This window comes from Notothenia coriiceps, unplaced genomic scaffold (assembly GCF_000735185.1).
Source record: "Notothenia coriiceps isolate Sejong01 unplaced genomic scaffold, NC01 NC01_scaffold00026424, whole genome shotgun sequence".
In the NCBI taxonomy this organism is placed as follows: Eukaryota; Metazoa; Chordata; class Actinopteri; order Perciformes; family Nototheniidae; genus Notothenia; species Notothenia coriiceps.
In genome coordinates, this window is record NW_011359125.1 from 1,422,216 (window position 1) to 1,437,068 (window position 14,853).

The 14,853-nt window shown below is 40.1% G+C and overlaps 1 long non-coding RNA gene across 1 annotated transcript in view; it reads right to left on the reverse strand.

Moving 5' to 3' along the window:
• LOC104957050 (uncharacterized) overlaps nt 1-14,590 on the reverse strand; it is a 46,212-nt gene extending 31,622 nt beyond the window's left edge. The window contains exon 1 of the long non-coding RNA XR_799626.1: nt 14,243-14,590. This is a non-coding gene — a long non-coding RNA (uncharacterized lncRNA). The remainder of the gene's footprint in view (nt 1-14,242) is intronic.
• Nucleotides 14,591-14,853: the final 263 nt, after the last annotated feature.

Here is a 14,853-nt window from a genome sequence, read left to right on the forward strand (position 1 = left end):
TTACTGACGACTTTTAGGTAGGAAACGCTTCAAGTACGAAACATCGAAACCATAATGAACTGAAAGGATTAAAGAAACGATGTAAGACTCCTTGAGGAAAGAATGGAGGTTACCAAGGTTGAGTCAGTCCCACTGGATACCCGGCTGTTCGCAGCTGATCGTCCCACAGCCTCCTCGACGTCTCCTCACTTCTGGCCTGACAGGGGCCACGAAGGCAGGGCAAGCAGTCACTGTAAAGGGAGGAGAGAGTATATTAACGTTATAAAGGCTGCCGGATGATATAATTCTTGTAGTGGACCCTGAAGGGCAGCATCTCCCGTAGGTAAAAAAACTATGTATTTTTTCCATTGCTTTGGATTTTGTTTGAAAAATATATCTTTCTGTCCTAACAAACGTTTATACTCTATGATTATTTACATGTTTTGTTCAGCGGATAATTTCCACATAATCGAACAACCTTTGTACCTGATCTGAAGTAAAAGGGCTCAGTCAGGCGTCGAAAGGATACAGCACGGTCACATGACTTCACGTCACACCGTCTAAGCTAAAGGCGGGCTAATGTTGGGCTATAAAGGAACCTACAGGCACAGGTCCATGACTTCCGTCCAGCCACCGCTAAGCTAAAGGCGGCTAATGTTGGCTATAGGGAACCATACAGCACGGTCACAATGAGCTTCACGACACCAGCCGCTAAGCTAAAGTGCGGGCTAACGTGGCTTTAAAGGAATACAGCACTGTCTTCACATGACTTCACGGTCACACCGCTAGAGCTTAAAGGCGGATAATGTTGGCTATAAAGGAACTATCAGCACGTCACATGCTTCACGTCACTCCGGCTAAGCTAAGGCGGCCTAATGGTTGGGCCTATAACGGAAAACTTACAGGCCGGCACATGACTTCACGTCACCCATCGCTAAGTTAAAGAGTGGCTGAATGTTGGGCTTATAGAGGAATTACCAGCACGGTCACAAGTTAAACCAGCTGATAAAAAATAAAGTATATCTATAAGTGATGCAATGCTCTATATGCCATATTTTTATTTATTTGTACTTGCTGTAAACACACACACCCGAGGCTTGGCCTGGTTGAGATCAGAAATACAAACTGTCTAATGGCAAAACCATGTTCAAGCAGTGATGTCATTAAAGATTTAAAACGTTTGAAGCAGGAAGCTTTTCTGTGGTTAAGCTTGATGGTTATTTAGAAACTGGGAAATAAAATATTAATAGATAAGTTCAGATGAGGTTACCACACGGCTTCTACAGGAGCACGCTTGTTGCACAATTTAATGCCTCATTGCAGCTGAAACGTATTTATTTTATTTTGTATTGCCCATTCTCACTTTAACTTTATAAGTCATAAAAACATTTGATTCATTTTTACTTATTTCATTTGATTTAATTCTAATGATACACTTAATCTATAGACGTTTTTAAAGAAACTCATAGACACTTCACAGAGTTGGAAACAGAAAAACGACACACTTAAAATGTGTAAATCACAACGTTATTCTGAAGTTCTGAAAAGATGAGTTTTGATTTGTGATTTGAACATGGTGAGAGGAACTGTCCCAAGACTCCATGTAGTATAACGGCCCGTCCACACAGCGGCGTGCGTTGAAGCTTCAACGCTTCTGCCCATTCACTTTGAATGGGGTGACGTCAAGCTTCGCCGAACTGCATTGTGGGAGAAAAGTGTTCTTATTTAATCTACATGGCAACCCCCCTTTAAATCCGGGGTCAAAGAACATGCGATGGGGAAAGAGATAAAAAAGAAATGAGCGTTGGACTGGCTTTCCAGGACATTTCCAGTATGCATGACAATGAGTTGACTTAGGCTACAAACAAAACTCACATCAGTCCTTCAATTGTCTTTTGAACATGACGTACTAAACACTTGCTGTGGGCTCTGGATTTCCGAGTGTCCTAGTTTTGTCAATATTTGTTTACAAGCAATCCTACTTCGTGGCCATAGAGTGGTGCAGTAATGAGTCCTAAACAACCTAGCATTTTACCACTTGTCTGGTAGTCATCCATTTCGGAACTGGTTTGTGGAGAGAAGCCTGAAATAAGGTCCATGGTTAAAACAAGCTTACCAGATCTTCACGCTTTGTTCTACGGCATAAAGTACGCCAGTAATTACGCCACTGGTGACTGTCTGGAGCTTCGACGTGTCTGCGATTGCTAACATGGGGCTAAATAAACTTGTGATTAACGGTATTTCGATCTCTCTGTCTGTACCGGTCTATACCATGGATGTATAATAAGAACGTCTATACACACGAACTGATAGACTGACAATAAAGTTGACTTTGACTAATGTCATAATGCTAACCATTAGCCGCCTTTAGCTTAGCAATAGTGATGTGCAGCCAGGTGAGTGTGATGTAGTTTGTTTATAGCATGACAATAGCTCTTTATTCCTGGTGACTGCATTTACGCTTCAAAAATGTAAGTTTATATGTGGAAAATATCCCGCTGAAAAGATTAATCAAAATTAACCATTAATTTAAGCAAATTAATAAACACATACTTCTTTAATAATATACACCAGGGGTGTCAAACTCAATTTTATCACAGGCCACATTCACATTATGGTTGCACTCAAAGAGCCGATGGTAACTTTAAGACTATATAAAAATACATATAGAAATATTTAATATACATAAAATAATGTATTATATTAAATGATTGCCTCTGCTGCATTGGATTATTATCGGATAGGGTAATAACTTCATAATTAACTACGTCTGAAAGAAGAAGTCTAGGGCAAATAATTGCAAGTCTCTTCAGTGAGAATATCACAAAATTATCTAAAAAGAAAAGCCACATTCTGGAAAAAAAGTCTTTAAAAAAAAGTGAAAGTTACATTTTGAAAAAGAAGTCAAATTCTAAGATAAAAGGCAAATTCTGAGAAAAAGGCATATTTTTGAAGAAAAAAAAGTCAAATTCTGAGAAAAAAGTCCAATTTGAGATGCATTGTGGGACATGTAGTTTATGGGCATCGCTTCTGTAACCGTATAATAAACATATTATATTCTTTAAAAGCTCTTGTGGTACCACGTAAAATGAAGTCACGGGCCGGATTTGGCCCCCGGGCCTTGAGTTTGGCACCCCTGATATACACCAATCAATAATAGGGAATTAATGAAGTGGGGCTTGAATACAAAAATAAACTAAATATCTACAGGAGGTTATTGTTAGGCAAGCATTAACTCTTGTATGATTAGTACTAAAACCCTTTTCTGTGTTAACAGTGTTAATCCTTTTTAGAGTTTATACAAGGTGCTGAAATATTGTACCCATAACTAAATCAAATATTATTTTGTGTAAGGCGTCTGTGACAGTCTGGCAGTAAAGACGCAGAAAAAGAATTAGAGGACAGAGCGAGCCAGGAAGCCGGTTTTATAGGTAGCCAAACATGTCATTACAGAAGTGGGACTGTAGTGCTTCAATTATCCTCCTCTTAGTTCATTCCTAAGCGTTTTATTGCTGCTCTTTATAACATCCCCCTGTAGGACAGAATCACAATTTCTCATTCTTTACTTTCATTGCTCACTTTCTTTTCTTTGCTCGGTTCCCATTAAAACGTATACACTACCAGACTCTAAAAGCAAATGTGGGACAGAGCAAACCACGCCTGTGCTGATATGTTGACGTGGCATGAAGTGGGTTACCTACATTTACATATCTGTTTAATTCTGTTATATATCATGTTCTTTATGTTGGAATTTATGGAATCCAGTCACAGCCCACATAAGGGTCACCACCTCCCCTTCAGCCACAGAGACTCCTTTGTCATATGAACAATACACATCATTTGTTCAATGGCCAAGTGAAATTTAAGTGGCCCACAGAGTGAGTCTAAGTAGGGGGGGGGGGGCTAGGGATTTGGCAGCGATACAGGCAACACTGAGCTGCCAATTAATGCTACTGTAAAAGTTCTCTATCCATCAGCCGCTGACCTTTGATATGTGTGAATGTGCTGACTGTTAATTGAGCTCTCACCTACATGTACAGAGTCTGGAACAAGCACCGCGTCCATCGATCTAATTGTGGTCAATGTGCTGCAGAGATTATTATGCATGAACGCACAAATGGATAAACACAAAGAGCCACAGCGTCGACAGTTTTAATACGGATACTTCTAGAGTGGCACCAATAAAAACTGTAGACAGTGTTATTCTTTGGATGCATATTGTCTTTAGTTACAATGCCAATGTTTCTAGAAAAGAGAAAAGGAATTTATTTGTAACAGTCTATACAACCTACTTCCATCAGCTCCACTGGATTGGTGAAGTTTGAGGGACAGACAGCTCAAATTGAATGTGATAATAACACACTAATAGAGAGATATATATCCACACAAACAGGGAGCCTTTACCTAAATACATTTAAAGCTGCACATGGTTGTCTTTTTTTTGCAAAGATTACTAACCACGAAAAACATATATTCCATGTGCAAATATAAAGTTGAAGTATATTTGCAGAGAATAAAAGACTTATCTGCAGAAAATGTTGCTTAATCTCAAGCTGGACTCAATGCCTGATTTGTTCACAATGATTCCCCACATTGCATTCAACTTGGAATAGACTGCATTTAGAATATTAAGTCCACTGTAAGATCGCAACACCCTACATGAACATTTTAATAATGTACGATGTTGTTACCGCTCGTTTGGAGACCACCGTGTCGATCCTGCTGCTGTGTGATGGCCACATTTTATTACAACAAAGTAAAAGAACAGTAGTCTACATTCTACAAGTGTTTGGTCAGTATGAGGCTGTCTGAAAGCAGATGTCTCAAGCCAGGTTTGCAGCGCTGTGTTATTGCAGGAGAGGGAGCTGATCTCTAACAGAGAGAGATGTCAGGAGGAGGAGCTGCAGCTCCGGCCCAATTTATCCTTTTGATGTGTGTTCAATAAAAAATCACAACAGGAAGAGAACTGCAGGGCCAACATGAGACTGTATAAGATAGGTGAAAGAATGAAGAAAAATACTACAAACTGTGTTGCGTTCAATGTTTTATATTGTAGTTCCTTATCAATTTAGACATTGCCATTTTATGTTGATAGCTTATAGTATTCCTATATTAATGATGGCTGCTCCTATTTCTAGCATGTTCAATTGCTTAACTAAGCTGGTTGACATTAGGCTATAGAACTTAATAGCAACATGTTAGCATTGTCAGTGTGAGCATGTTAGCTACTGGTTGAAGAGTGTGAGTCTTGTTACAGTTCAAGCAACTGCTTACTCACTGCAAATTGCCCTATGTGTTAAAAGTAAATTCCTTCCTTAGGTTGTAAAACCAATCCTCTATGCATCTCAACAGTTCTTGCAGTTCCTACACAATAAAAGCCTTTCAGAACATTATTTCAGTGTTTTTTTGTCCCAACTGATGGTGTGTACAACGAGAAACTGAATCAATGTATGCAGCCTATTTATAAACCATAATGCCTCAATAGAAAGTCAATACAATTCCCCAAAATTACTTTGAAGTAGTAGCAGGACATCACTGAGGCCTAATTAATTCCTGGCACCATAAAAGTTGGTCTGGCTCTATTTTGAGTTGGTATTTGTTCAGTGTGAAGGGCCAGCTCAGAAAACAGCATGGCTCCTTTATATCTGTCGGATACAGTAGTAGGAACAGAAAACCTTTGAGAGTAAAGAGAAAAGACAAGGAGGAGCTAAACTCAGTTTGGAAAAACCGTAAAGTTTTAACGGCTGTTCGAGGTGAGCTACACCTTTTTAAATGTCCTGTCATGGCAAAAAGCCTTCTGATTTCAGCTGCTTTCCACATGCCACACCATAGATAAGTCGAACAATGGGAATCTGCTAACAACACACACACAAATAAACACACTTGGACAAAGACACACAGACAGACTCATACAAGCAAGGAGAAAAACGGTACTTGAAATAAAGTAAATGTACACATCAACATGGTGTTTAAGTGTAGTCAACAACACTTGATCCATCATGGGAATCCACATCAAGCTATAAACAGCAATCTCCCAGTTTCTCTCTCTCCGACACACATGCACAGACACATCGTGGGTGTGTTTGTGTGCATGTCCTTGTGGAAGAGATATTAGTAAGCGAGGCCAGAGGGAGGGCAGCATTGCAATTCTGTATTTTAATAGCTTTATACACTTTAAAAAAGGGACTGTATCTCTCTTTCATAATGGTTCAGCCTCGATGATAAAGGGAACAACTTGTGTGTGTGTGTGTGAGGATGTTCAGAGAGATCGAGGGCAGGACGCAGGAGGGGAACAAGTATCTGGGAGAGTGCAGTCTCCACCAGATGGTTCAACAAAAGTCACAGACAATGTTGCATTGGTTAACACCTTTCAAACTATATTGTATATCTGTATACTTGTCTACACACGTTAACATCAAGGAGGAGAAATTCATTTGAATCCTCCATTTCCACTGAAATATGATTAACTTGTCATCAAAATAGTCTAAAGGATGTATGTGTGTGTGTGTGTGTGTGTGTGTGTGTGTGTGTGTGTGTGTGTGTGTGTGTGTGTGTGTGTGGGGTCCAAATAGAGAGTTATGTGACAGGAAGTGATGTGCGATGGGAGGGAAGGGGAGCCTTTGGGAGTGGAATTCATTTCCCCCCCTTTCCTGTTTTCTGTTTTGTCTCAGAACGTCAGACCACCATCTTGCATCATCAACATGATTTCTCTCACTCCCACGGCCCATGGTGTGTGTGTGTGTGTGTGTGTGTGTGTGTGTGTGTGTGTGTGTGTGTGTGTGTGTGTGTGTGTGTGTGTGTGTGAGAACATTGTAAGATAAACTGAGAAAGAGAACTGATAAACAGAGGACTTGAATGTATATCTCTCTAAGTGCAATAATCCATCATGAAAGGTGTGTGAAAACAACATTGTGAATGTATCTTAAAGGGATAGTACTATTAAGTACCTTAGTCAGTGTTTGAGTACCTCATTTGACCTCACTGCAAAAGCCCCAAATTATCTCTTTAAACAATGCTTTTGCTATCAAGACATCCTCTCTCACATGTTAGAAAAATAATATAATAAATCATTAATGTTCTCATGAACTATATGTGGAGAAAAAAAATATGACTATGTCCATGACATTTAAATTATTATTATGTGTTCAGTTATCATATTAGTGAGTCTCTCTTAGGATCAGCATGTGTCTTTTGGTTGATTTTGAGCAATGACTATAAATGACAATGTATTCTGAATCCCCTTGCTGAATACCATAGCAACCATGAAATCCTTGTAATACATTTCATAGGTTTTATAAATGTCTTGTTTCATGATGTCTTGTTTTCGTAAACTGAGTGACATGAGACAAGATCATCTCAAATCAGGGAGCTTCTCACTGTGCTGCCTCATGAATTAGACAAACAGTCAAAGGTGAGCTCAGACAGCAGGAGAATAACAGCATTGTAAAACTTCATCGCTGTACAGCCGTGTAAAATTAATGTCCACGCTGGCTTTTCCAGGGGTCAACACCTCGAGTTGCCTGCGTGTTCTCAGAGCGTGCAGACGAGTGCTGCATGCAAACAGAATGTGCTCTGCAAGACAAGTTTCATTTTGTTCTGACAGCCAGGGGCAAGGAGCCGTGATGGGCTTTTTATATCTGCACACATTTTATTGGTTACCAGTCTGTCTGGGACTGTGATGAAAGACTGTTTAAATGCACATCAATGTCAAGGCAGATTGAAAAGAAGGAAGAGAAGAGGAATACAAAAGAGTGGGCACATTGAGTCTTCTTTTTAGGACCTGGTTGTATCTCTTAAAAGAATTCAGACAAGGCAAAACAACACCTTCAGTCACACCATGAGGCAGGTTTACACCCAGGTCAGTCAAACTTATTTAGAATGCTAAATAAGTTTTAGATTTTAAGTTTACCCTCAACAACATGTGAGTGCACGAAATAGGAGAGTATTATTCACTGTCTGTTTTAACTCCAAATAAAGTGGTTTATGGTATATGGCTGAAATTTTTTAAACTATCAGGTCCTTTTTTTTTTGCCTGTCAGACTTTGTAGGAAAGTAGATATATTCTAAGATCTTCGCAAACAACTTGGTGTAAAAGTAATCCAAACTGACAGAAATGATGTGCTTCATGTCTTTGTGTTGCTTTCGTGTTTGTCTAGTAAACACAACAGTGTTGTTCTACTACACCCTGCTGTGAGCTGTCATACAGGTCACATAAACACAGAATTGGGTTCCCACACTTTGGTGAATTGAAGGGCTTCTCAAGAGCTTTCCAGGCCTATTTCTCTCAAATGAAAGACATTGAGACACATATAAAAGGTAAATTACAGTCACAAAACTAAACATTTTTATGATGAGATTTGGCAGACTGTACTGAAGCTCACAGACAGCCATTAAAAAGAGATGTCTCAATTTGCTGTACTAGGTTGATGGTTATATGGTCTGTTGTGTTCTCTAACGCAGCACAACGATTGAGCGATACAGAGAAACCTTTTAACAAGTTAAAGAGCAAAGTAAAAAACACTTACATCTCGATTCTTGCACAAAGTCTAATCATCTCTATATTCAAACTCGGCTTAATTAGCCGGCTTAAAGGCTTAATTTTGCCCCCTCAAATGTATAAAATGTTAAATAAACTGCGCAAACCGGTTCGCGAATCCTTAGCAACAATTATTTTTGAAACAAAACAAACAAGAGGAAGTTTGACAGCGAACATCCATACACACAAAAACACACATATATACATCTGTAATAGATATTACCCTTAGAACAACTTGTCTACTCATCAAAGGTTGCATTGTGCAGAGTGCACACTACTAGACTGTTAAACTAGTGACGTAGCGCTGCTGGAAGCACAGGCTGGGAGCTGAGATACTTGCTGTGTTTTCTCCTGGCTCATTGAAGGCTCAGTGGGTGGTCGCGCTCCTGTGAATCAACACCACAGTGCTTTGGCAAACAAGACAGCTGCACACACACAAATGTCACACCTTTACATAAATGCAGACTCACAGAACATCATCTCTGCGTGGGAGATTTACATCCCAGAAGTGTCTTTCCAATAATGGCATAGCAAAAGTGCTGTAAAAGCCGCAATAATTATAAAATGAGATATGACTCATGACCTTCATCTATAACGTACACACTGCTTTATTTAAATTGGATGCTAGTGTTTGTTCAACATATAAAGTTATACATGAAAATGACTTAAAATGACAATCCCTAACTGATATACCATAGTTTACACTTTAACTGCATTTGCTCCTGTGGGTGATGTCCACAGTAATGACTCTTACATGTCTAATATGTGTAATGTGTAATTGTAAAGCGCTTTGAGCACCTGTAAAAGCGCTCTAATAAAAAATGTAATGCATTATTATTATTATTATTAGTTATTTCTGTGACATTTAACATTTTAAATGCAACTCTCTGCATCCTTTATTTGGTGTTGTAGCCTACACCTCAGGTTTCATTAAATAAGACTATTTAAGCTTCATGAAAAAAAACGAATGTCATAGGGAGAAATTAAATTACATTGCATTTAGCTGACGCTTTTATCCAAAGAAACTTACAATCAGTACATTCGACCAGGAAGATACAACCTTGAAGAAAACAGAATCATATAAGTACATCAGGTTTCATAGAGCCAAACATTTCAAGTGCTACTCAACTGGCTTTAGATAAGCCAGCCCTTTATTAGTATATAAGTGCTTTGTTAGTAATTAATTAGAAATGTCAGAGCTGCAGAATAAAAGGCTAACAATAGGCACTTTCACACCAGAGTACTTTTCCCCGTATTTTTCCCGTTTAGTTCCGATAGTTCCTGGGATTTTGCGTTCACACCAAAAAGAGAACTTAGTTCATGAGAACTTTTCCCACCTTTTTAGTCCCTGCTAGAGAGGTGGTACTTTCCTGTTCCAATTTCTGATTGGCTGAGCGAATTGCAAACCACGGCACGTAAAACTCTGAAAAGTTTAGTGAAGCCGCCATTGTGTTTGCTGGCATTAGCATTGTTAGCATTAGCCCCGTGCACCAACGGAGAGAGAATAACTTATGGCAACACAAAAAAAAACATGGGAGCGGAGGAGATGAGGAGGTGTCGGCGTTCTGGCGATTTACTTGGAAGCTCCGAGGACTTCCGGCCGGGGACTTCGGGTGGCAGTATACGCCGTGAAGTTGTTTGCGGCCTGCCAGTAAACCCAAAGCAGAAGAAGAAGAAGAAGAAGTGACGTCAGTGGCTTCATTTGCGTAATCTTCCCTCAGGGAACTTATTCCGGTGTGAGCGCAGTCTGCTCTTAGTTCCATGGGGGTACTAAGTGCTGGGAACTAAGTACGGCAAAGTACTTGGTGTGAAAGTGGCTAATGAAGCAACTACTGCGACATTAATGAAAACTGTATTGTGCTATAATGTAGTATTTGTACCGGGTTATAAACGCAATAGCTGATTCAAAGCCTTAAGTTACATTCAAACAATTACAATTTGGATGGAGTTCCAAAACCTAAATAATACATCTAAAAAAGAAACTCCTAAAAGTGTCAGTTGTCAACAGTTTACCCTGCTAGCATATACTGATTTTTCTATCAAGTCATCAATACTGCATTGAAGCATTGACTGTAACTACATCTGCATGCAGCCTGGTGGCAGACAGCACGCTGACACTGCATTGTGCCTATTCAAACTGTAAGCCTACATGAATACAAGCAGACACACAGTGAGCCGTACATCCGTTAAACCGGCAGCTGAGTGGAGGGTGTGAGGGTGAAAGAGCTCAGTCAGGGTTAGGCCTGTTGTTGAGGGCCACATCTGCTGAGAGGGGCCACAGACTACAGTTATAAACATATGGACTCCAGCTGGATAATAATAGTGAGAGTCAATATATGAACATATTAATATTGCATGAAGAGTAGTGTTGTTCATACTTGTACACACCTGCAGTACATATAAATGCACACCCACGCAGAAGGAGGGCTGTTGCAAATATCTTATTTCAATTGACAAGCCAACTAAAGGGAATGCTCATGAAGGAGCCTCAAACTGCCTCAACTTTGCAGAGCTACTTATTAAATGCAATGAAGAATGTAATTTAGTAATCTTTCTACAAAGTATGTCACCGAGCATGTGTGTGTGTGTGTGTGTGTGTGTGTGTGTGTGTGTGTGTGTGTGTGTGTGTGTGTGTGTGTGTGTTCCCTCAGAAGTGAGCACTGGGGTTAATTATTGTCTTTAGGGAAAACAAAACAAACCATTTAGATCCACAATAGCCCTGGTTTTTCAGCCCTAAATTCAGATGTTAAGCACCTAATTGCCATAACAAACAGACAGTAAATACATTTCCACAGTCCTCATTAGTGCTCTGCAGGCCAGAGAACAATGAAATGATTAACTTACATATTAAAAAGCAATGAGTGCCTGTGTACACACAATCTAGCTGCAGACACATGCCCAAACATGCAATCTAACATGATCACACAGAGTGCACCAGGTAACCTGCGAGGCACATGGATAATTGTACGTTATGCCAACAAACTACCAGCCTACCCCCTTCTTCTCCCCAAAATCCACATACAAAGTGAAACCACCCAGTTTATTGGTGTCAAACATGCATCAGAATCCCCTGATTTATGGCGCTAACTAATTACAAAGCTGATCTTCAGAGAGCTGGAGGGAGGAGGAAAGCTGGGAAGAGAGTGGTGGGAATGAGGGCAGGTCCTGTGGCACTAAACGCCTGGGAGCCACAGTAAGGTGTTTGTGAGGAGGAAACAAAGACTTTGATATTAAAAAGGCAGAAAACGATGTCAAACTCACATAAAAAAAAGTATGTTACAGAATAAAATCTCACTAGCATTTCAACACGTTTTAAACTCTTAGAAGTTCCATGCTTTCTTGATTATTTAACTAACAGATATATTAGTAACAGATACACCTCTAATTAAAATAGAAGTTACCCCATCAGAAAGAAATGCAGCTTGATGGTAATCTTTGATTTCACAATAAATATAAAAGTATCTAAACGAGTTCTTTCAAGAAAAGAGATGTTATCTCAAATCTTTTCTCAGTTGTTATTTTTGTGTTGATTAGATTAGATTTGATTTAACTTCATTGTCATTGCAGTACAGTTTGAGACAGCTACGAAATTCCTCTGGAAGTTTAGACTTAAAGATAATTTCTCATTCAACACATCTCAGCCTGTGTCGACACTCCAGGTAATGGGGAAGTGATAAATAACTTTAAAGATCCAACATGAAAAAGAAATACAAAGAGGTCCAAAGATTTCCAGATGACAAAGCCCTTGTTGTCGTACTTATCTAAAAGCAGCGAGCAAGTGTATTTCTCTGGAATACACACCTGAGATTTACGAGTGGAGAAAGGCAGAGATAGCAGAGATATGCGAGTCTTTCTGGGATGCCATTATCTCTTTAGCCAGTGTGGCAGCAGTTTATCTCAGCAGTCAATCACAGAGTAATCACTATCTGCTTCCACTTTCACTGCTGAGAATACCCTGTCAGCTTCCGCTCTGCGCTGCCGCAGATAAAGAGCTACAAAGAGTGAGTAAGCACACTCAATGACAGATGGGTCGTATTTTATTTATCACCCTTTATTCAAACTTAAATTGCCAGCCATTACAGTGTCACTGGAGTCTGTAATGACATATAGTAATTCTAGAGAGGTGGTACAGGTATACAGACACATTCTAAAGTACTAACAATGAGGCGATAAATTGGTTGCATGAAAATAAGTCAGCTATTTTAAAAGTTAACAAAAGCAGGAAAAAATACACAATCAGTCATTATTTAAGAATCAGTGGTTTCAGTAGATGTGCCAATTATTATTATTATTATTATTTAAGAAGTGTATAGCAGTTAAAGATTAAGAAAAAAACAATGAGAGGATTAGTTGGGTGCCTGAAAATTAATCAAATATTTTTTTAAATGATGAATCGCACTGGTTTCAGCTTTACTTAGATTTGCTGCTTATATCCTTTTTTACGTAATTGTAAACTCAAATAATATTTGAAATTCTGCCTGGATTTGTTCCAGTGTTATCTAGTAATAATGAAGAAGAAAGATTAAATACATTTAAAAAATGCATATATTTCTTGCACCCTTTAACAAATCAGCAGCCGAGCCATCCATCTGTTGGACACATGTCATCTGTAATCACAGCAGCGTGTTCAGTGCAGATCACTGTTGGCCTCTAGGTCTTTTCTAATGATCCACACTGATCCCTGTCTGCTGCGTCGGCTCACTCATCTTCCCTCACTGCCTCTGCCACCATAGGAATGCCATTCCAGTCTGCCCATAATTCCCGCTCAGTGTTCCCAGTAATCCCTCTTCTCCGGCTGCTCCGAGTCTACTTCCTTCCTCACAGCTGCTGGGCGGCCCGCTTGCTCTAATAATAGGACAACAATGCCCGCCCCACGCCCGGACACACTGCACTACTACTTACAAAAAAAAACGTAAGCGTCTCCAAACTCTACTTGAATCTGGGATATGTAAAAGTTTACCACAACGATTACTTTAACTGATACTTTATCCAGAAAGGTCAGATAATTAACACACATGTTTAAACTCACTACAAATGTTGACGTCCCTGTCAAAAAGAGCAACATGATACAAACTTGTTGACACTTAGTGCTTCTTTGTGTGGGTTATAGAGGGCAGCATTAAACACATGTTGGTGGAGGAATGATGATGAGGCTGCACACTCAGGTGAGCTACTATCTGTGGTAGAGTCAGAGAAAACACTGTCATCAAGCAAGAGCTGATAAATGAGGGCTACACTCTGCTAAAGTGGTTAAACACTACCTTCTAGCTTTGTATGGTGGAATTGGAAAACTCCTCCAGCACACACACAGACATGTATGAAATCAATACAAGATGCATGGTCCTGTCAACAAAGACCAAATAAATATACAGAAGTCTAAAGAGTTTTATGTTCTCCTCCTCTGCTGTCCCACATGTAACAGAGCTGTGAATCACACGATACAACTCTTTGGTTCCTCTCTTTCCCCCACATTAGTACCCTTCATATAAGATTCTTTCTTCCCCTAATTTGCTTCTTTCTCTGACAGATGAGTGTGATAATGTTGCTCCGCGGCACGTGAAAAGCCTTCCTCCACACCTCCTCCTCTCTTCCAACCCCCCTCCGCCATTCCACCAAGAGAGCAATCCCACAGAAAAGCTCACACAACTTAAACTTCTTTTTTTCTCACAGAGTTATCAACCAGAGAAATGAGGGGGGGGGGGGGGGAAGTGAAATGCAAGCGCTCACCTCAGACAAGGTCCCACTGCCGCAGGGAAAGCAGAAGAAATACCATCCTCAATCCACACAGAAAAACCAAAAAAGCAACAAGTAGTAACTCCAGAGATTCCTCCTCCCCTCTCTCACACTCCTGCTTCCTCGCTCTGCTTCTCCTTCTGCTTTGAGCTCATTCAGGCTGCAGTAGCAAGTATGCGTGTGTGTGTGTGTGTGTGTGTGTGTGTGTGTGTGTGTGTGTGTGTGTGTGTGTGTGTGTGTGTGTGTGTGAGAGAGAGAGAGAGAGAGTAAGTGTGTATGGTCCCGTGGACTCCTGCAGGGGTATTGACTCTTAGCAGGGTTCAGGTCCTCCCCCTTCTTAGGATCACAGTGCGAGAGAAAAAAATAAATCTCACCCACACACACAAACAGAGGGCAGGAGAGTACTCTCTTTGTCTTTTCTTGCTATTCTCTCACTTCCTTGATCTGTGTCTTCAAATGTCTGGAACTCCCTACTCTACAGCCCCCTTTCATAGGAGAATGGGAGAGAGAGTGTGTGTGTGTGTGTGTGTGTGTGTGTGTGTGTGTGTGTGTGTGTGTGTGTGTGTGTGTGTGTGTGTGTGTGTGTGTGTGTGTGTGTGTGTGTG